This window comes from Amblyomma mixtum, chromosome 2 (assembly GCF_055824585.1).
Source record: "Amblyomma mixtum isolate Tamu chromosome 2, ASM5582458v1, whole genome shotgun sequence".
Lineage (NCBI taxonomy): Eukaryota > Metazoa > Arthropoda > Arachnida > Ixodida > Ixodidae > Amblyomma > Amblyomma mixtum.
Genome location: NC_143013.1, coordinates 153,708,740 through 153,732,607, shown reverse-complemented (window position 1 = coordinate 153,732,607; position 23,868 = coordinate 153,708,740).

Sequence of the window (23,868 nt, the reverse complement as noted above, 5' to 3'; positions counted from 1 at the left end):
TCACTTGAGATTTGTTCGGGTGTCTCATTCTAGTACGCCCTGGAAATAACACCCTTGACTGCCGCCGGAGAGACCGCGATGTACGCGGCTACCGGATACTGCGTTCCACCTAAAGTAATTTGTTAAATTTTTCCTAAATTATAGCTGTTGCCTCTGCTACTATCGCCACGGTGAAGGTGTTGGATGGATTCTGATGTGCAACTCACACATCACTGAACAGCTGACCGTCGAGTGAAGCGTCTGAAGGGTACTGGGAGCTGGGAGCTTCTCTAAGGTGAGGCCGCTTCGCCGCCGAAAGACGACTCTGATGGTTCTCACCGGCAGTTGCGGCGAGTTGCTTAAGCCCCACCTACATGTACACTTCCGAGGCGTACACGGGAAGTGCCTGCGCGCCCAGCACGCGCCGCGACAGGCATAAAAAAGTGGCATGTACCTCCATGTTCCTGGTGCTGGCTCGCTCCCCCTGGCGAGCCCACTGAAGAAAATGTCAAGCCGTGAACAAAAGATGGTTGGGGAGCGTCAATGATCCCAAGAAAACTTGGAAGGCAACCTCAAAGAGCTTCAAGCCGTGCAGAAAAGAGTCCGCAAGAGCCCCGCGGTCCTCCCATTGTTGTAAACCGGACCCCGCTTCCGACGGGCCCGCGAGCATCCGTGCGCAGGCGCCGATATCAGACATGCACATATATCTGCGCCGCGCTCGCGCCTTCTCGCGTGTCGCGCCTTGCGCATAAGCAGACAGGCTGCCTGTGCGCGTAGGCGCTTCGCGTGTACGCCTCGGAAGTGTCCATCGAGGTGGGGCTTTACTTCTATGGATGATCGCTTGCGTCATGCGTAGGAGCGGCGGCATCTCTTTGAACGCGGTTCGGGAGTTTCCAGATGGAGCGTCCGGTGGCGTGCCGGCGCTTAGGTTAAGTTGAACCGAGGCCGATGCAGGGCGTTTTGGGGGTGAACTCGAATCCGGGGTCCGATTTCCGTAGCAGAGATCACAGTTTTCCGCTCGCTCACCATGGTGGCAGTCCAACGGGTTAGAGGTCTCTGCATCCACGGGCTCCTCCATGGCCGGTGGGGGGTGAGGAACGCGGCGCGCCGGCGAGGCTCGCCTCGAAGAGGCGAGGCATAGCGCAGCGATGTGGCTGCCGGAGACATTTTCACCAGGTAGCTCACTGAGGTCATTGAGCACACCCAAAAAATGGTAGCGATTATGGTCCGTGTGCCTTCCAGGATGCGTTGAGGGCCTTGGTGGGTCCCAGAAAGAAATTAGCTTGGCACAGGAACCAGAAAATGGCGGAGCCAATATGAACCACGTCCGCCCACTCGCGCCTTCTATTGGCCGTCTCATAAGGTCTTGGTCTTCTAGCAGACGTCCGCTCGATGCCACACTCTTCAGCAATTAAAGCAAGTATCTACTTGCTTTCGGTACGGGTGTACGCGGAAGATGGTTTCCCAGTAATGAATATGCCTGGGGATCTTCTTGCCTGAAAGGTGATATTGTTAAGTGGCGTCGCGGCACGCAGAAGAACAAGACTAGATGACTGATGGCAATGAGATGATCTAATGCCCGCTGGCCTAGCGCGAGCGCTCCGTTCCCCGCCTGTGCAAGATTTGTCTTCTTCGTCATATTATCCGCGGCCACCGAGCGATCGTCCAGATCGTAAGCAGAACAAGACATCGACGAAGGGACCCAGGAGACGATGATGGGCAAGGTAGCGGTAAATCTTTCTTCCGCATGGCATCAGGTTCTTACCGGTAGGAAAACAGGATATCCCTTATGACACTATTATGCTCCTTGGCCTCCACAGTTTACGGAAAACAAGGACACATTTCAATTGTGAGATCTCCATGCGAGCATTTCATTGAAGGTGTCATACGTCTGAGGGAAGTGTATCAGGCACTGCCTGATCAGCCAACTTGGTTAAATGTGTTGGATGACTTGGTTAAACTGAAAAAATCTCAACCTGCAGTGTCAGTGCAAGTGTTGCTGACAAGATTTACTTCTTTGTACCCGTTGTGAAAATGCAACAAAGAAAAAAAAACGGTGATGGGCAAGGTGGTGCAAATGCCAAGGTGGTGAAGTGCTGGCCGCCACGATGTGAGATATGAGGAAATGAGTGCCAGCCCACACAGCATCTGAGCCGCAGGTTGCCAGGAGCCAATGGTCGAGGCCCTTGGACACACAAATCTGCATGGGAAGGGGGCCGTGTAAGTGTCGTCTTTTCACTGTAGTCTCGGGTCGGTCGGGTGATGTTCTGGCCGCGGCAGCGTCGTCAATTTGTCGTGTCTTGTGGTCGGGGCGGGGAGCGGGGCTGGGATGAGCGACGAGGTCTGTTCAGGTCTGGCGGGCTGGGGCACAGCCGGGCGGTGCAGACCAGGTACACACGGCCGATTACCGCGGCAGGCCCAGGACGTAGAAGCTCCGTGGCAAGGATGGCGATGATACCCCAGCACCTCACACCAATTGTTGCATGGCGGCCAGCAGAAGAATGAGACTAGATGACTGATGGCAAGAAGATTATTTAATGGCCGCTGTTGTTGTTCACCTCGTAGAATTGCGCACACCCACACAGGGGGATTGGCCAAGAAGAGGGGTGCATAGAGAGTTTTTTTGGTGATTTTTTCGCAGGAAATAAAAAATAATTATTCAATAGAAATAAAATTATGCCAGGGAAGCGAAAAGTCAACAGAAAGCAGAAATACCAAAAAGAAACGGGAAACGCACACGCACGCAGGATATGGACTCTGAGGGATTTGTAGCAGAGGGAGTTAAAAAATAAAAACTGTTAACAGTAATAAGAAAAAATGATAATGATGAGTCCAAAAAAATTATAGCAGGATAACGAATCAGATTCCATTAAAAATTTTGAATGGCGCTAAAAAGAGGCCTGTGGCTGCTACAAAGAATAGTGGCGCCAAATGTCAGTATTATTGGGCTGCTCAAACAAAGGCCAAGCTGTTGCAATGGTGGGTCTAAAAACCGTTGCCTTATCATGGTGAAGCGACGACAAAACAACAGAAAATGTTCTATTGGTTCTTGTTCACCACAGAATGTGCAGACGGAAGAAAGCGGCGAACGAGACCTGTGCAAATAAAAATTTAAGGTTGGGATCCGGCAGCGCAACCTAGTTAGAGAGACCTCAAGCTCTCGTGAATGACATGGTTTCTTGCACCAAGAATACTTAAGATGCATGAAATCATCAGATCTTAAAATTGATCCAGATGTCATACTTCTCCGAATACTTCTCCGAATACTTCTCCGAAACCTCTGTGATGTGATGTACGCTGTAGCCGGGAGGATAGGTAGGACGGTGCTATTGAGGGAGGCCTTTGCAAGGCTATCAGCCACTTCATGGACTGTCACACTGCTGTGACCTGTTACCCTTATCATATGTAAAAGGTTGAAATGTGGAGGTAGTAATCATAAGAAGGTGTTTAGCATTGGAGAATCCATAGCTGGAGCAAGGGACCAGCACAAAGATAGGAGTCTGTAATGACAGCCACTATGGAGAAAAATGGGTCTAGTGTGCGAAGAGCAAGTAACACCGCCGCAAACTCCGCTTGGAAAATTGGGGCCTAATCTCGAAGACGTACAGAAAAAGACCAATCTAGAAGCGGTCCATATAACCAAACCCCTGCCTTTTCATCACATTGGTAGGCTTCAGTATGAATCGTGGTGGTAACAGGTAGGCTTTGTAAATGGTCTCCTAATAATGCATATAAAATGTTTGCTGGTAAGTACTTGATTGTAAAAGACAGTTTTCACGGGAGGCCCCTGTTTTATGCCGGAAATATCTCAGACAGGAGTGCATTTAAAGGTTCAAGCCAGTTTTGTACCATTACTACTTGCGGGGTTTGAAGTCGAGGCCAGCAGACTCGAAAAAGGAGGTCGGCTGGCAACAAATAACAGATGAAGAACGGAGGAAACTTGATTCATATATCGTGGGGTATGTCTGAACAGTGTGAAAGTTTAATCTAGATAATAAGGTTGGAAATCATTCTTAAAGTTAAACACGTTCTTGGCTACAGATTTAGGGAGGCCAAGGCACAACTGTAGAGTGTCTCGATCTAAAAGAACGAGCCGGCGAATTTTGTAAGCAGCTAAATCAGAAAACAGCAGTGATCCAATTTCTAACATTGATTGGACGTACATAAAATAAATCATCAAAACTGCACCTCTCCGCATTCGAGACCGGAGATAACTTAATCTTCGCAACATGCCAAGAGCACGAGCGCCTTTCGCTGCAACATGATCAATGTGAGAGCGCCATGTGAGGTTGTCGTCGTAAATGACCCCAGGGTATATTAAAGACTGAACATGGGGACTAATTTATCGCTGGTAAGTTAGAGACAGAGCAACAGTATCTTAGACGTCAAAAAACAAGGATAACGCATTTGTTAACCGTTAAGGTGAGTCATAGGCCACACAGCCAACTCTCAATCAAGTTCAGTTACAATTAAATAGGTATAATATTTTCCACAGAATAACCGCCGCCTATAATTTTAGGTAAAGGAATCACTTTGGCGAGTTTAAATTCAGGAGGAATCGAAGTATGTTTGATGGAATAAATTACTAGCTGTAATAAAGAGTTACGATGCTCGTCAAAAAAGTAGTTTATCATTTCTCAGGCTACCCCATCAGATCCAGGACCAGCGGATGGTACCCTCACCACTATCGGGGAAAGTTCTCCGAGCGTAATCTGGGGATCGTGCTAAATCTGATCAACTGACTCTACAAACAAGGAGCGCAAAGGAAGAACAGACTAGAAATGCTTCCCTCATCCTTTGGCAATGGTTTCAATGGCTTAGATTTCTTCTTGCGGACTCAGGGCACATGAGGGAAAATGACCTGAAGCCATTATTTTATTCCGCGATTTTAAAAATCTGAAAAGTTCTCGTCGGTTTCCTGATTTCTTTAGGAAATCTAAATGTTGGGATTCATAATCGTCTTTCCTTCGTGAAATGATGCGTTGAAATGTAGCTGCAATAAACTTATAATATTGCCCATTTTTCGGGCACTGATTGTGGAGGAGCTTCTTCCATGCAGCTTTTCTGCGTCTGTAGTCCCGCGGACAATCTGCATTCCACCATGCAGTAGAATTGCTCCCTTTTGAGCACGCACCAGACATTCGGACTTTCTACGGTGTTGAACAATAGCCAAGCAAATGTCTTTTGAATTACGTTCGTCAGCAGGACTTATCGCTGACGCTGGTGTAGAGCACGAAGTAAACTGAAACTCGTTATATTTAAGATATGACCTCAACTGTGAAGACGCAAGAGTTAAGCGGCATTTAGCATCAAAAACAATAGATATGTGATCACTAGATGTGCGACAATAAACTGTCAACCAATTTAGATCAGGAACACACGGGCTCGAGATAGTTAAATCTAGTACAGATACGGTATGAACACGAAGAAAGACGGCCGAACCCGAATTCATGCACATAAGCTTATTATCTGCAACACAATTACAATGGCATTTGCCTCAGGGATCTGTCTTATATCATCACAATACATGGCGCGATGTGAAGTAGCCGGCCAATAAAAATGACTTCTGCCTACTGAATAGGAGAAGATCTAGCGGCCTGGTATCCTGCGCACCACATGGGAAATAAACATTCACTAATGAAAAGGGATACCACTGCAAGGCCGCCGCTCATTGCCAGCTGCAACCACTGTGTAGGGCGCTGCCCTCTCGGAAGTGGCTGTCCATTGTGAACGACAGCACCGCCGCTACCTTCAGGGCGCCACCCCCATCCCCCCTTACGCATACGCTAACGTCGGAAAGGCGCCCGACGGCCCGCAGCGGCCTTGAAAGCTCACCGCTCATCTCCAGCTACAATGACTGTGAAGGGCGCTGCCCCCGCGGAAAGGGCTGTCCATTATCAACGAAAGCCCCTCCAAGCACAGTGCAGTAGGGAGTTGGTCTTTTGACGCACTGCTATCTTCACGGTGTCTCTATCAATGAGTGGGGGAAAACAGGAACCCTTTCGTAGCTGGTTTGCCGAGCCGACAAAGAGAGCCCAGGAAAAGACGATTAGAGCGTTTTTTGGCAACGTGGGAACCACATCCATTCCTCACTTTTATCCGCCCGCTCATCGATCACTCTTGTCTGAGTGCCCTATCGTCTGTGCCGTACCGCCTTCTCTCTCATCTATTGTTTGCATATGACACGCACTGATGACAGGGGGTACGCATCTGTGCCAAGAAGTTGACTTACAGTGCGAGTGGAGAGGGGGGCGACAGTGTGCTTGGGACAGGTCGGAAGGAGAGCCCCGACGGGAGAGGATGTGCATGCCCTTACCGACGAGAGAGTGGTGTAGTATTGGTTTGTTTGTTTGTTTGTGCTCTTAGCGAGACCCTGGGTTTGAGGCTGTGCCCAACCAACGGGTGGGTCTATATTTGATTGGGGAACGGATGTTTGGGGCAGGCCACTGAAAATGATTGCCCGTATTTCTTTGTTTGTTACGGTTATAAAAACCGAAGTGAACGGATGGAGACCAGCTTGAGCTGGGGCTCCATGCTTAGCATGTAACATTCTGCTACTTAGGCTCTAACCCGCTAGGTCTATGAGTGAAGGAGCGCAAAGTTTGTTGTTCTGTAAATTCAATTCTGCTGTTCCCAGTTTTACTCTTTGTACATGTGTGTTGTAAATACATGCTCTTCTATCTGTCATAATCAACAAGAACGCCTCCTGGTATTCCTGCACGCCGAATTCACTAGAGGAAGGGCTTGGAAACCTTCCTTGAAGTAACGAACCAGAAGAACCATCGCATCTTTACTGGCGCAGTCGACAGGATTTGGCACGTGTCATCACCAAGAGCAGTCATCGCAGCGACAACCACAGGCCATCCGACACGGAGCGTCGAGGAGCTGTCAAGGAACGAGTTCACCTCGGCTGCTACGGACGCTGGTAGAGCGGACGCATCATCCGGGCTCTGGGCGGCAGACAACAGAAGATCTGCGCCGGGTGAGTGGGATTTCTTGCGTTTTGTGGAGGTTGGCATGGTTGCTATTCTCTGAGGCTTAGGGTGCAGACGCGGAAGACGTGAATGCCATGAAGGAAAATTTTAGTCTTAAGAACTCGTTCAGTTCTAAAATAGGGCTAGAATTGAAAACACGTCAAGGTGTTATCCTCTCAGAGGCAGGACAAGAAACTATTTGCCGCCTTGAGTTGAAATTTCATGAGCGGATGAGAGAGATAGAGAGACAGGAGCAGGAACAGGTAAGGATGCTCGAGCTGAGATATGCGGGCGGCGGGCAGCATGGTACTGCTTCCAATGAAACGAACAGAGACCATGCAGACCAAGGCCCTGAAGCTCAGTGTACTGCTGAGGTTAATAAGGACCTCCCTAAAAAATTGACGGAGGCAGAGAGCCAGGGCGAAAGAGAAAGAACTCATTCCCAGGCGCGGAGCATGTCGACTGACATGAAAGGACATTTCAGTCATGAAATACTCTTCAGGTCTGAAGTTGTCCCGGGTGGGAAGCGCTTCAAGGCGTTACCCTATCAGAGGCAGGCCAGAATACTACTCGCCGCCTTGAATTGAAATTGCACGAGGGAATGTGATAGATTGAGTGCAATGAGAAGGAAGAGCTAAGAAAGCTGGAGCTGAGGTAGTCGGGCGGCGGGCAGCATGGCACTAAATCCGAACTGAAGGACAGATACCATGCATACCTAGGCACAGTAGTCCAGTGTAGTGGCGAGGGTGATAACCATCCTGAAAAGTTGACAAAGGCACAAGGCCAAAATAATGAGGAGGTCATTGATATCCAGATGGCAGAAGCCTCTAAGGCTGTGTTAATGCAGGTTGGAAAAACACTGCCATTAAAAGCAGCGCTCGAGGTAGAGCTATTGAAGGGCTCTGAGACCAAAATGTTGGGAGATAAAAGTTGCCAAAATACGGACGGTAATCTCGGTGCACTTTCAGAGCTCTCTAAAACGCAGTCGCAGCAGTCGTTTCCGGACAGAGCTATTTTTGTGGATTCCGCAGTAAGCCGCATTCAACCTAAAGTGTACACTGACTGGGCGACTGGTCAAGACGGCTAGCTAGGTGACAAACCAAGCTCTAATGGCTAACAGGAGCTCCTGAACAAGGTTCAGCATGTCCGAGAAAGCGGAAGCAACGAAGCAATCAGTAGCGACCAGCTTTGCTGCTTCCAAGGCACTGAACCAAAGGCAGTAACGGCCAAGTTACAGCTAGGTCTCTGTGAGTGGCTCCAAGATGATTGCGTAAAAGGTCACAGGAACGCAGTGACATCCAGCAGCCGAGAAATATCGTGTCCAATAGAGGGTAAGCGCGAGAGCAGCCCAGCTTGTGTCAATGGCCTTCTGTTGAGGGATTGCGAAGACACCTGCGTGACAGAGTTGGTAGCACAAAGTGCCTCGGACATGGCAGAAATGCGGAAATTCGCCGCAGAGAATCAGTGCAGGTGCGGTGGACTATTCGGAGGTAGTCCAGTCACCGCCCAAATGGACCAATTGGGCTATGTACCATATCCGCCGCCTAAGCCGCCATGGAAGGGTAGGCCCGATTTTTGGAGCGAGAGCCTAACGGTCAGCTTCTGTGGCAGACCGAGTGGTGCAACCAGGCCGGCCTCGGCGGGCGTGAATGTTCTCACTCAGCCGACGTGGTTGGAGCACGGAACTATGTGGTGATCACGAGACTTGTAAAAGTCAACTATATGAGAACACTCAGCCTGTGTTAATGAGTGTTGCACGCAGACTTGTGAACCGCTGTGAACAATGCAATGAAGCGATGTGTGTCTGTGCGCGAGAATTTGGACTCTCCGCAGTGTAATGTGGCCGCATATTTGGCAGACCTGTACGCCAGCATGCACCAGTGTTGTGTTTTATACTGTTTTGGGGGTTTGAATGGTTCTCGAAGTCTCGAGATAACCTAGAGAAACAGTGTCTCGGGAGGACCGACAGTGCGTGCCGTGAACGGGCTGCGGCCTTTTTGTTAGTAAGTATAAACGAGCTGATAGCAAGCTAGATTATACTCTTAGAGGGGGCGTGTCAGGCCGCCGCTCATTGCCAGCTGCAACCACTGTGTCGGGCGCTTACAGTTGACTTACAGTGCGAGTGTAGAGGGGGGCGACGGTGTGCTTGGGACAGGTCGGAAGGAGAGCCCCGACGGGAGAGGATGTGCATGCCCTTACCGACGAGAGAGTGGTGTAGTATTGGTTTGTTTGTTTGTGCTCTTAGCGAGACCCTGGGTTTGAGGCTGTGCCCAACCCACGGGTGGGTCTATGTTTGATTGGGGAACGGATGTTTGGGGGAGGCCACTGAAAATGATTGCCCGTATTTCTTTGTTTGTTACGGTTATAAAAACCGAAGTGAACGGATGGAGACCAGCTTGAGCTGGGGCTCCATGCTTAGCATGTAACATTCTGCTACTTAGCCTCTAACCCGCTAGGTCGATGAGTAAAGTAGCGCAAAGTTTGTTTTTCTGTAAATTCATTGCTGCTGTTCCCAGTTTTACTCTTTGTACATGTGTGTTTTAAATACATGCTCTTCTATCTGTCATCATCAACAAGAACGCCTCCTGGTATTCCTGCACGCCGAATTCACTAGAGGAAGGGCTTGGAAACCTTCGTTAAAACATTAAGTTGGGCTAGCTGGTAACGACTTGAAGGAAACCTTCCTTGAAGTAACGAGCAAGAAGATGCATCGCATCTTTAGAATCGCACCGTGGAATTACAAAGTCTAACGCCATCAACTCACAGTCTAGTGTAGAAAACTAAAAAACAACTTTAGCCCTGTGAAAAAATTTTGAAGCAACCAGAATGAGGAACCCCCCTTCTCTTGACTGTCGATCTTGGCGAAGTGACGAATAATTTTTTAAATGGAAATGTTTTTCAGGCGGAAGCCAAGTTTCTTGCGAAATAATTGTGTGTGGATATGTTGTGATAAGAGGTAAAGTAAATCCGTCGAAGTGAAATAAGTGGCCGAGAGTTCCATTGGAGTATTCGTAACACCCCTATGGTTGCGTAATCTGTGCAGCAGCAACTGCCTGCCCCAAAATATTTTCCTTTGGCTTAGAGCTCTGCTGTTGTTTCTTTCATTTCGGCTTAGGATGTGGAGAAGATGAATTAGACATATGGGAGCCACAGCGTTTGAGGACTCGCGTATGTGAATCCATAACCACTGCATCGTGAGGCACATCATTCTAAACACCGGACATATGAAGAGGAGAATAAGCACTGATTTGTTCCTCGGGCGGAGGCATTTCCGACAAGGAAGGTTTAGTCAGTAACGAAGACATTCGTGGCATGTGAGAGGTTATTACAGTTTGCAGGGCCGATCATCTCCGCCGCTCAGGCACCTCGAGCAGCTCGAGCATTCCCTGGGTTGGTCATTTGGATGGCACCACCAACTTTTGGCACCAGCGCCACAGAAATGCTGCAGACGCCCGAGCGTTAAAAGCCTCGAAGGCATCTCATTAGGCAATAGCGAAGCCGACCAGGCGCAGCTCCCCTGGCCGAGAGACTGCGTAGACATTGACTCAATTTAACGAACTGCATGCGTTACAAAAGGCGAAAAGGCGCAGGAGGAAAACATGAACAGGATCAGCCACCCAGTACTTATCCGATACCCGCCCGCTGCAGGTTCCAAGTGCGTGACCGCAAGCCAGCCTCTTCCTACCCAGCCAGCGTTTGCCTAACGCGAGCGCTACGCTCCCTGGAACAGCCAGACTGTTCTTTTTTGTCACAATATGGGCGGCCCTGCACTGCCCGATGCGTCGGGCGTCCATGAGTACGATTCCCAGATTCCATTCCTTGAAACCCTGGCTGAGTTCTTCCGTGGGGCTATCGCCGTAGTCTTGGTAGATGACTCACTTGATGGAGTCGTCAGGTGTCGCCATGTATTTATTTATTTATTTATTTATTTATTGTACCCTCAGGGCCATAGGCATTACAGAGGGGAGTGGGTTAATTAGGATAAAGAACAATGAATACAATACAGTGAAAACAGGTAGTACAGAATAAATTTTCTCCAAATTAAAACAAACAACATTCACAAAGCGTAAATAACATAAAATCAATGTACATAACACAGTAGAAACAGATATTACACATGAATCAACTTCTTTCAGAATAAACAATGTTAGCTATTGCGTCGTGAAAGGTTTTGTTATCTGCAATGGCTGCAATATCGGGGGGAAGGCGGTTCCATTCCACAGATGTGCGAGGAAGATATGAGTGAAAAGAAGATTTGGTGTGGCATGTTGGGATACCAACCTTGTGGCGGTGATCGATGCGACGTGAAATGTATTCTGGGGGTGATATGAAATAGTCGTGAAGCGTAACGTGATGATATAGCTTGTGAAATAGTGTTAGGCGACCAACTTTACGGCGAGATTGTAACGGTGGGAGTGACACGTTAGATTTCATGGCTGTGATGCTTGCCGTACGGTTGTAATTTGAAAGAATGAAGCGAACGGAATTATTTTGGACTAGTTCCAAGGAATATACAAGGTTATCATGTGTAGGGTCCCATATTGATGCTGCGTATTCTAGTTTAGGACGTATAAGTGTTTTATAGAGTATAAGCTTAAGAGATGAGGGAGCGGCTGAGAAATTGCGACGTAAGTACCCTAACATGCGGTTAGCGTTATTAATAACGTAGTCAATATGAATAGACCATGTTAAATTTTGAGTGATATGAATACCTAGGTACTTGTATGTTTTTACCCAATCAAGAGGAGTGCCGTTAAGATAATATGAAGGAAGAGCGTTAGGTGCACGGGAAACACGCAAAGCTTTACATTTATTAATGTTTAATTCCATATTCCATGTAGTGCACCAGTCTGACACCAAATTGAGGTCTGACTGGAGAGTGTCAGTATCGTTAACGTTATTTATTTCCCGAAATATTACACAATCGTCAGCAAAAAGGTGAATGTTGGAAGATATGGCAGAAGGAAGGTCATTAATATAGATTAAGAATAGGAGTGGTCCAAGGACCGATCCCTGTGGAACACCAGATAGCACGTTAGCAATCGGTGAATTAGTGTTATTTGCATGCACAAATTGCCAACGGTTAAGAAGGAAAGATTTAATCCAGTCGAAGACGTTAGGATTGAGATTAAGATGGTTCAATTTATGTAGCAGCAATTTATGACATACTTTGTCAAAGGCTTTGGAAAAATCCAAAAAAATGCAGTCAGCACAGGATGAGTTGTCAAGTATGCGGTATAGCTTATCAGTGAAGGCAAGTAATTGAGTTTCACACGAGTATGTTTGACGAAAACCATGTTGCGCAGGTGTGAAAAATGAATTCTCATCGAGAAAGGTAACGACATGCTTGAAAATGATATGTTCTAGTAATTTGCAGCATGTGCTAGTGAGCGAAATGGGACGATAGTTTTGAGGGAAGTGCTTACCACCGGACTTGTGAAGTGGAACCACCTTCCCAATTTTCCAGTCGTTAGGAAGGCTTGCTGTGTCGAGTGACTGTTGAAAAAGTTTGGTTAGTATAACTGAACTATAAGCACAAGTATTTTTTAGAAATTTAGCGCTAATCGCATCAGAACCAGGTGAAGAATCATTTTTCAGGGATTCAATTAATTTGGCTATGCCAGGTGGATCGATAGTTATAGGTGACATTGTCGGGAACCTGTGGTGCTGTATGTGAGGCAGATTAACGCTTGAAATGGAGGAAAAGCTTTCAACGAATGTGTTATTCAGCACGGAAGCACAAAGATCACTGGGGATAAGGTTACCGGAGGCATCTTGTAGTCTAATTAATGGGTCGTTCTCAGGGTGTATAACGCGCCAGAATTTCTTAACACTCGTTTTCAAAATAGTTGGTAATGTGGCAGACAAAAAGGTATTCTTTGTTTGTTTAATCGCGTTGACGTAAGCGTCGGAAGCAGACTTGTACTTCGCCCATCGCGCGTTAGATGGTGAAAGCTTCGCGCGGCGGTATAAACGTTTCTTTTTGTTAGATAATCGTTTGATGTGAGAGTTGTGCCAAGGTGCTTGTGGATTAGAGGTGACGATGCGCTTAGGGATATACTTATCAGTTAGTTCGTGAACCTTCGTTTTGAATGATATCCAGTTTTCTTCGACAGAGTAGTAGTCGGAGTTAGCAATAAAGTAATCAACAAATATGCCCAGTTCATTGTTAATAGCGGCAAAGTTGGCGCGTTTGTAATCTAGAATGATCTTTTTTATTTTGCTCGGTTTTGGACGTGGTATATTAATGCAAAAATTGAGCAGAACGTGATCACTGACGCCACCTCGAAGTCGTTGTCCCCTGTCTTGAAGACTTTCAGGTTTGCGTACGCCGCAGCTCGTTGGTGGTTCGGCCTGCTGAAAGTGATCATGTTGTTCGAGGTGCTGACACGAGTGGTATCTTCTCATTGGGTGGAGAGGAATGGAATCTTGACCGCGTCGTAGGCGGCACGTTCCAAGTCCAAGTCGTTTAGTTTCCAACCTCGCGGATGGTAGAATATTTTATAGCCATCGGCATGCAGGCGTGGGAGCGGGGCACCTTTAAGGGAGCAGGCGGCCTTTTGCTCGTTTTGGCGGGACAATTTCCCGCCAAATTGCCTTCGGCATCATGCTCCGGCAGTGGCGTCGCGTTTCAAGCATAGTGCTGGGTCTTGCTGGCGGTGAACGGTCGCCCATCACAGGACGCTAGCTCAGCTGGCGAAATAGTTTCATCCTGAACAGCATTTCCACCTTCGCAAGTCTTGGGACGTGCTCGGGTTGTGAGCGCGGATCCCAACGGCACGAAAGCCGCGCTGCGTTCGACTTAAGCTAGGCCTAAAGGGCAACGCTCATGCTCGGTAGAAAAAGTCCATTAAATTAGCAAAAATGTGCTAACCTGGTGAAAACTGGTGTCCACAAGCACGAAATGACGATCCGGATGTCTTCCCTAAAGTTTTAGGCACTGTGACGGACTGTATCCGCCAGGAAGTGGCTTCGAGGCGGGAGCCCATGCGAAGCGCGTCCGCACAGGTCGAGCGCCATGATTGAGTCCACTGCGATGAACAGAATAGTGGCACCCACGGAGAGTCGGTTGAGCGCTGAGGTGTTCACGCATTACTGCACATTACTTCCTGTTTTAATAACTATACAAATGGGCTCTAATTTTAGAGCGCAGCTTAATCTCGCTTTAACTTGGATACCACTGGTGCGGGAGCTTCTAAAGCAAGGGAAATACGCGTAACTGTCCTCTTAATAGAGTGGACACCTCAATCGTACTTTAGGCTAGCTGGTGGTAGTGGCAGATATGTGCTGCACGCGTTCGCATTGAGAGAGTTGTGCCATTGTAAAAAATTGGCGGGGTTGAGCTTTGCTTAAGGCTGATAGATTGCGAAAGCGAGCGCAGCGCTTCTAAGGGAAGGAACGCAGTGCGTCGCGTCCACAGATTACTTGTGGCTACCGGCCGCTGCGCGAAGACTCGACTTGGTAGCCCACCTCTCACTCTGGTATGACGTCACACTATGACGTCACTAGGCGTGGCATACCGTCAGAGGTCATTCTAAATGTCACGCCTGCCTACCCGTCGCCGCTGCGCGACGACTCGACTTTGTACCACATCTCTCACACTCGTATGACGTCAGAGGTCATTCTAAAGGTCAAACATGGCTACCGGCCGCCGCTACGAGAAAGGCTGTTCATAAGCGGAGTATTGCTTTCGCAATTAAAGGGAAGTGCACATAACTGGCTCCTTGGGTCTGTGGACGCCTGAATCGGGCATACAGGTACGTGGGGTGATGAGAGAGATAGATGTGGGCTGCAGGCATTGACAACGTTGGACCAGAAACGCGGCGCTGAAACCATAGGGGAGACTGCGCGCAGCGCTCTGAGCGAACCGACGGTCGGACGCACCCCACATGCATTCCGTATTTCTCCGGTAAAATTCCCTGTTCCCGACTACTTTACGTCCACGTTTTTGCTCTGGACGTACTACTACCGCATCGGACCCGGCGTTGTGCTTTTGAGACCAACAAAGGCAAGGTTTCCTAAATTTTCCGCCAATTTTGTTTCAACACAGCAGCAGAAGCGGCAGCTAAGCCTAACAGCTGCCCCGAGTCCTCGGCGCGTGCGCGTGCTGTTCCGGCGGTGACACCGCGACCCACCGAGCCCAACTGTTCCTCGACTATGCCGTACACTGTGCAAGGCACCGACATTACCACCGCGGAGTTATCCGATGGCACATGAACGGCGTTCGAGATGACAGGCCGGTACCGAAATCCCCGACTCACCAACAACCTGTTGGAGCCCAGACTCCGGCCTCGACACCTGCTATCCCAAAACCGCCGCCTTGCGGGCGCCCTCTGCCACCCACCAAAAAGCGTCTGCTTCCCCGCCTGCCCCCGGAAGACCCCAAGATAGTCCTCCGCCCGCAGGGCACGCTCAACCTCCACATCGTCGGCCACGCACGACTGGCTGTTGCCATGTACAAAGCCGACAAAGTCAACAAACGCCTGGCAGTCACTGCCTACCAGATCCGAATCCACTCCACTAACAACACGTCGACAGTCAGCACGCTCGACCGGGCTCGTGCAATGTCTTAAACCAAGGTGGAAACCATCACCATATATGGTGTCGATGCTGATGGTCACCGTCACCGTCGCCGCCTATGCCCCAAACCCTGGACAGTTTCATGCGGGGGATTCTGTACCAGGCCTACAGCTATGAAAGCTACGCTGAAATCCTCGCCGAGCTACAGGCTCTCAACCCCGACCTCTCCATAGTTGCTGCGCGGCGTACGGGCGAGATACGACGCTTTGTCGTCACTTTCGCTAACACCAAGCTGCCCCACTACATGTGGCACATGGGCTTTACCTTCAAGGCGTCTTTCAACGGTCGCAATCCGGGACACAGATCGGATGTGTGCCCTCAACCACGCCAGCCCACTTGCCGCCGCTGCGGTGTGACCCATATTCCCAACCAGCCGGCTAACCACCCATCTGTCAAGCTACGTGCATCATGTGCCAAAGGCCCACATCCCACCGACAGCAGAAGAAGCAAATACAGCTTCGTGGCCACCAACTGGCCCAAATCATCCCTCATTCATGGATAGTGACACTGAAACCAGAACCTTGTCACACGGCCGCGTTCTATTCCCAAGGCCGCGGCAGCCAGCAGCCACCCCCAGGAGATGACTCTTTCTCGCTACTGCGAAGCAGCAGCTCCAGACACAACAGCCGTAACCGCTCCTCATCACGCTCTCGGGATTCCCGGGCTCACTCTCAGACCAGGCCGGGGAGCAAGCCCGCCAAGCAGGTCGGATGGAAGACTGCTCCACTAGCTACAAGGCAACTGGCCAACCCGCAAGTAAGGGAACTGGCAAATATGAGCAAGCAACTACAGCTCGAGCTGGCATAGGCTAACGCCAAAGTTCCCAGCCTGGAGTCCGCACACGCACACCCAAAACGGCTGCCACAGCTAAGGGCTCGCTTTCACAACCGCGATCACACAAATGACTCCAACATGGACACTGACCAACCTAAATGCTCTAAGCGCAAGGCTCCCCTACCCTCCACCTCCGACAGTGATGCCAACATCAACGCTTTTGACGCTCGTATATCTAAAATAACGGACACCCTCCAACGGCTAACCCCCACTATTGAACGTCTCATTGAGGGCTGCGCCACTATAGCAGCCATTATCCACACCCTCACCATCCGCCTCGACGACATTACGGGCTCCTCCCAGATGGTCGACTTCACTTTCCCCCGCGCACTGAGGCTGGTCCGACTTCCGCGCCCGAGAATAGAGCCGCGCGCGTCTGCTGGCCGTATTCTCAAAACTGCCATAGCGCTAAAGCAGCTCTCCGCAACCTACACGAAACGCGACGGCTAGCTCACACATCACGGTATGGCAGTGGAACTTCAAGGGCTTCAAAGCAAACCAGAGAGCCTTGGAGCATAACCTGCAGGCACAGCAATACACACCACAATTTGTCGCGCACCAAGAAAATCACACACACACCAAACTCACCAGCTCTGCCGCCTACAACCAACCGGTGGCACCGGATCTTCACCCGAGTACTGCCATCCTCCTACACGGCAACCTCGTAGCCGATCATCTCGGTCTCTACTACGCCGAAGTCCCACACATTTTTGTGTGGGCCCTTCCCAACAGCCGCAACCAATCCCTGCTTAACATTTTAAACGTGTACAGCCCACCAGGCGAAAACAGCACTTAGGTAGCCACTCTCCTCCACAAGGCCTTTGCAGCCGCTCGGAACGAGATGCTACTTATAGTGGGCAACTTTAACGCACCGCATGCTGAGCGGGGCTACCTCCGCAAAGCCTGTGGTCGCAATGGAGCCAAGATGTGGGAGGCGCCCAGGCGCTGGGTCTGAGCCTGCTCCTCGACCTCGAACGACCCAACTGTTACGGCAACAGCGTCGCGCAAGGCAGCTGTCCGGGCCTCAGTTTCGCCGGCAATATCCCAGACGCACGCTGGGAAAGTCTCGGTATCAACATAGGTAGCGATCACTTTGTTTTCACCAGTACATTTCCTGCTACACACAGCAAGGCCCCCCGTCGCAATATCGCACTCAGCAAATGGAACGCTTTCCGGTATGTGGGAGTTCAGCATCCGTAGAGCCACATAAACGACCTCGACACATGGAAAGAGACACTTCTCCGCAACGCCGCCAATGCCACCTCCGTGGCCACCCAGGAGGAGGATGGCCCTACCCCCAACGCCAAACTATTGCATATGTGGGAGGCACAGCGCGGCCCCCATGCTCGCTGGCTCTGACACAAACAGAACTACCCTCTCAAACTTCGCCTCGCTCGTCTCGAGCGAGAGATCTAAGACTACACTGCGAAACAAAGTGAGGAGCAATGGAATCATACTTGCGACCGATTAATAGCCAGTTGGGATGCAAGAACACGTAGTTTCTTCTAAAGCAATTGCTTGATTTCATAAACAGCAAGTGTGCATCCCACAAGAATCTGAAGCTCCTCATACACGCGTTTCAAGGCACCAACGAGGAACTCCTCGTTACCTTGAAAGACTAATGCATCAACACCTCCACAGACGTACACCGATCCCCTCGGAATACACGGGTTCTAAGAACCCGAACGTGGGCAGACATCAAGACTACCGCGGCCGCCTTCGACGACCGCATGACCAGAAAGATGCTGCGCAACCTCGACGACCATTCGGTCGAAACACTTGCGGGCCTTTTCAACCACCATTGGCGTGAAGGTCGCCATCGAGATTCCTGAAAGCATGTCAAGGTAATCTTCATATCCAAACCAGGCAAACGACTCGAGCTGGACAACCTCCGGCCCATCTCGCTCACGTGTTGCCTGGGGAAGCTTATGGAGCACGTAATTCTACAGACTTCACGCCCACGTAGAAAATGACGACCTCCTACACCCACTAGGATTGGTTTCCGGGCCGGGCTGTCCCAAAGGACATCATGTAGCAGACACACCAAGACCTACTTAACCCGGTTTCCATTCGGGCCACATGCACCATCTTCGGCCTCGATGTCACTAAAGCGTTCGGCAACGTGTCGAACGCATCTTTACTGACCAACCTCTCCCAGATAAATGTAGGCACCGGAACCGACAACAATATTGCCCACTTTCTCCACAACCACACGGCAGAACTCCACATTGGAGAACTCAGCTGCGACAAAATTACCATGGAGACCCTGTGGACACCACAGGGAGCAATCTTGTCCCAGTCCCTCCTTAACATCATTATGTGAGGCCTCCCCTCCCTTCTGAGCACCATACCCCATATCAAACGCTCACTATACGCCGACGTTATCACCCTCTAGACCAACTCTGGCTCGGACGGGTAGATACAGGATTCACTCCAGCAGGCAATCGACACCGTCCACGATTATGCGCAGGCAATCGGTCTTGTTTCCTCGCCCACCAAATCCGAACTGTTGGTCATCCGGGGTAAGCGGGCTCGACGACCAGTCCCCGACCTCCATGAGTCGATCATGTTCCATATCGACACCGACCTCATACCTCCCGTGCAGACCATCCGCGTGTTATGCATGCTGGGGCAGAACAACACACAGAACTCGGAAGCCATCCAACGCCTCCGAACCACCGCCTACCAGAACAACGGCCTCATCGGGCACATCGCCACTCGCCGCGGAGGCATGCGGGAGACTGACCTCTGCCGCCTCACAGAAGCCTTCCTTCTTAGTAGGATTGTCAGTTCTTACCTCTATTACCACCTGTCCTGCAAAGATGAAGAGACGGTAACTAGCGTCATCCGCTCGGCGTACAAGACGGCAATGGGACTCCCCGCTTTGCCTGCACGCAGCGTCTGCTCCAGCTCGGAGGTGTACAACACCCTCACAGAGATTATCGAAGCCCACAAGACTGCCCAGATACACCGCCTTTCTCGCACCAAATATGGTCCTTACCTTCTCGGCAATCTTAACATCAACCCTATCGGTGACATCCACCGCACTCCTCCCCTTCCAACTGGAGCCTATAGTCGGCTGATTGTCAAACCCATGGCCAAGAACATGTTGCTCGGCCTCCACAATACGCACCGCCAACTCAAGGCGCAGGCTCTGGACAACACGTACTCCATTGACGAGCACGCCATGTACTTCAACGCGGTGAAGTGCGACTCCAACACATGCGTCGCCTGCGTAGCCACTCCGACCACCACCCTCATAAATGCCGCCACATTCCGCAAACACTCTCCCACCGCTGCCGAAGAGTTCGCGATCGCACTGGCCATCGCAGATCCCCGTACGCGCACGATTCTCAGTGACTCTAAACGAGGAATTCCAAATTTCTCAACGGACTCAATTCGCCTCCTCTCTCGCACACATGCTCCGCGCCTGCACTCTGGACCACGCTGTAAGCTTAGTATGGGCACCTGCGCACGCGAGGAACTCCGGGAACGAAGGTTTCGACCGTTTTGCCCGAGGTTTAACCAACTGGGCAGCCGGCCCCTTGAACCCGGTTGTATCTCGCCGAGATCCCCCTATCCTATGCGGTAGTCACCAACCTTTACAAGGACACAAGATTCGTGTGCCCGCCTCTCCACTCCGACCACGACCAAGCGCAAGCCACCATGCTTCGAAGACTGGAGACGAATTCTATTCTCTCTCCTTCTAGACTATATTTGATCACTGACGGGTAATCCGACCCCGTTTGTCCTAATTCTGACCATGGAGCGTTTGCCACTCAGGCACACATACTCTGGAGATGCGAGGGTAACCTGCCGGGGCCCCTCTGTGGCTCTCAAACTCTATTTCATCAAATAAAAGTTTTCACCACCACCACCCCACAAACGCTATTGGCAGGATACAACTTCTCGCAAGACCAGACAAGAATACACAACTCGGACTCGTCTCGCGTGCTGAAGACGTCGCCCCCCCATACCGGGGGGCAACACTCAGTCCACCTGCCGTAACTCCCAACCCTGAAGTGGAGACCAAAGTTCTCTCCCTCCTCTGTGGAGCCATACGCCGTCGGCGTTCATTGTGTTCATTGACAACGTTGGCGTTGACAACGTTTTACGCTCCGATCAATTTAAGAAAGGGAAGTGCACATAACTTGCTCCATGCGTGTGTGGACGCCTGATTCGTGCTTGTAGATACGTGAGTGATGAGAGCGAGACGTGGGCGCCATGCGTTAGAGCTGATAACGGTGAGCGACTCTCGCGATCAACCATTCACTGCCAACTACCGGGGTGGCAGCGCTAAGGGGCACTTCAATGTCGATATAGAGAAACAGGAATTTCTTGCCACTTATGCGGGAGATCACCCTGTTCCTCTCGGTCCTGACGCATTCCACAGCTGTGCCAACCTCGTGAAACACTTGCACAGACCTAGTCTTTGAGAACCAGGCATTGTTCCAGCAAGTCGTGCATATATATATATATCTATTTCTCCGATAACAAAGCGTCCTTCATGACAATCAAGAAGGTTTACTGAAGTGTTTCTGGAAGAAGGAAAATGTGTGAAAAATAACAAGTTATCTGTTATTGAAAACGCATGCCTTGCTGGAATTATTCGCCTTAATCTATTGAAAAACTTTTTTTCTTTCATGGTGTTTATTCTATGTGGTTATATACAGAAAGGATATATATGCATGCACAACTATTTTGAGGGCACCTAGATAGGCGCTATGAGGTAAAAACTTGATATAAACATAACAGTACTAAAAGACCAGCAAGGTCATAGGAGACGAAGCCAGACCGAGCTCAGCTGACGGCACCATCCAGCAGAGCCCTGCAATAGGGGCAACCGACGGTTGCGGATGGACTCCTCTGATCGCATAAAAGCACTAGTGCTGGAGCTAAATAATGTTACCTATCCAATTCTATCCTATCCTATCTTATCCGGTAAAAAGTCCATTTCTTTGCAAATGGCCGTTACCTGCAGCGCCATTCGACTAAAATGAATTCTGGGTGGTTCAACGTTGCGATCATGAATGCGCGTTTTCCAAAGGATGTGAAGCCCAATCAAAGAAATCATATCATAGGGTTCCGAGTCAGGTTGGGAAACAACAAGGTAGCGCACAGTGTAGCAATTTAGGAGAAAATCTTTCTGTATCGTTCTCTGCAGCATCTCCCAAAACGAAAAGGCGCCTTTGCAGACTATAAACATTCTAAATTTGTTTACAGGCACATCGCACAAGGGGCTGTTTACAGAAGACACAAAATTGTTTTTCCTATCAAGCCACGCGTTGACAGGTAGAGTTTCGGTGTGAAATTTGTAGAAAATTGTTTTGGTGCAAGAAGAAATTGGCGTTTTTCGCACTAGCTTTAAAACACCATGACACATGAGCCCAAAGCAGAGAGAACGATACAGTGGGCGGGAGAAAAGCATCGTTGTGAAATCCTTGTAAAGATTTTTCTGCGAAACAGAATATAAGTACTCATTTGAAAATTGAACTGTCAAGCACTGCACGGAGGCATAAACTGCCTGCATAAAGCCTAGTAAACAGGGGCGTTCAGTAAAATTGGATGAAACTACTAAGTTCGGAAGAAGAGTAATGAAGTTAACGTGCAAGAATGCTCTCATAATCGGATGGGAACAATTATGAAAAAAAAAGAAACGTGCAACAAACTCTCTGGAATAGCTACAGGTGCTCTAGGCCAAGTCCTACAACCAGGCCTCAAAAAGGTTATCACAGCCGCATGGGTTCAAATATGCAAATCAAATAAACGTCGGTAATATACGGTGGAAACGCTGTATGTAACGCCTGGTGCAGTGAAGGACCTGGAGTAGGTTAGAAATTCTTGTTGCCAGAAAGGTGTTGCAAGCTTGGGCTCGACCAAAAATTGGAAACCGATGCGGGGCAAAAGTCTCGGCATAACGTTCAACGGTCGGAACTCGCTCTTTCCAGCAATGCGCACATGGTTTGTAGGCGTGCAGTGGAACACAAATATATTTAGGAGGCACAAAAGACCATTCCATTTCGGGTGTGCAGGGGCGGAGTTGTGCCCCATGAACCAAGTAATAGGCCAGAACTTTTGGAGCAATTTGTTTGCGCACCAGAAACGATGGCAAACCAATCTACCGTGGACACCAACCACATCATACAGGCTGGGCTTGTCAATGCAGAAAATGCAAGATCATCAGCATATGCTAGCAATTTGACCTCATTACCCAAAACAGGGAACCCATGGATGTTACTGTTACGCAAAACGCACAATCAAAGCGGTTCCAGCTAAAGACAAAAACGCAAAGGAGACACTGGACACTCTTGCTTCACGGAAGAGCGGATTGGCACGGGGTTCCAGAGCTGGCCTTAATAACTGATCGTGTTGAACAGCTGCAGCAGCAAAGCTGCACGCCCTTAAGTACAGTCGACCACATGTTTGCTCGCTCTAGAAGTGAAAACAGAAATGAATGGCTATCACGGTAAATGCCTTCGCCAGGTCGATCTGAAGCACAGCAAGCTGCTCATGAGAACTGGAGTAATACTCATATTCAAGAATGGTCCGCTCAGTGCGAATATTACTTTGAATGAAGTGGCCTCTCAAGCCACACATCTCGTGAGATCCAATCAGTACCGCCATTGCGAATTGCAGGCGATTTGATAACATTTTAGGAAAAAATTTGTATTTCATATATGCAAATGGAATGGACCTATAACCTTCCATGGAACGCAGTTTTCCTTCATCAGTAGTTTTCGGAATTAGCACTGTGTGCCGTTTTGTAAAAGATTCAGCAAGGACTCCTATATCGAGCCTCGCCGTGAAGACCCACAGCAGGTGAGGAGTGAGAATAGATTTAAAAGCCTTTTAAAATTCGCCTGAAATTCTCTTAGGACGAGGCAATTTTAAGACAGGTAATTGCTCAATTGCATGTTCTACCTCTTTCTGCGTGAAAGAGCGGCTAATAACAGAACAATCGTCTTCTGATAAAGGGCTCGCTAAGGTGCGGAAGCCAGACAAAATTTCCTAATCATGCGCAGCAGGAGAAGCACTTAACAAGTCTGTATAATAATCCACAAATACGGACATCACCCCTTTCTACTGGTCACTAGTTTGCAATTGGACATCCTCCCCGAAATAAACTTTGCAGCCGCAAGACGCCGCTCATCAAGCAAAGCCTGTTGCGTCAGGTGCTGACATTGCAAATCACGCTTGGTACGAGATCGAACACGGGCACCCATGTAGCGTTCTCCATCAAACCTTTGTAGCTCACATTTGAGACGACCAAATTCATGTGTATAAAAACCAGATGCTTCACATTCCAATTAATCCTGGTTGTACAAATTTTTCCTGAGTGTGTACTCCTGATATTTCCTGCAAAACGACCTCAAGGAACCACTTTCTATAGCTGCAGCACGCACGTCCTGCTTAAATATTTCTCAAGCGGCGAACGGCATCTTGCTCGAGAAACAGGATTCCAGTTGAGAGCGGAAACAAATTACAAATTCTTCATCATTAA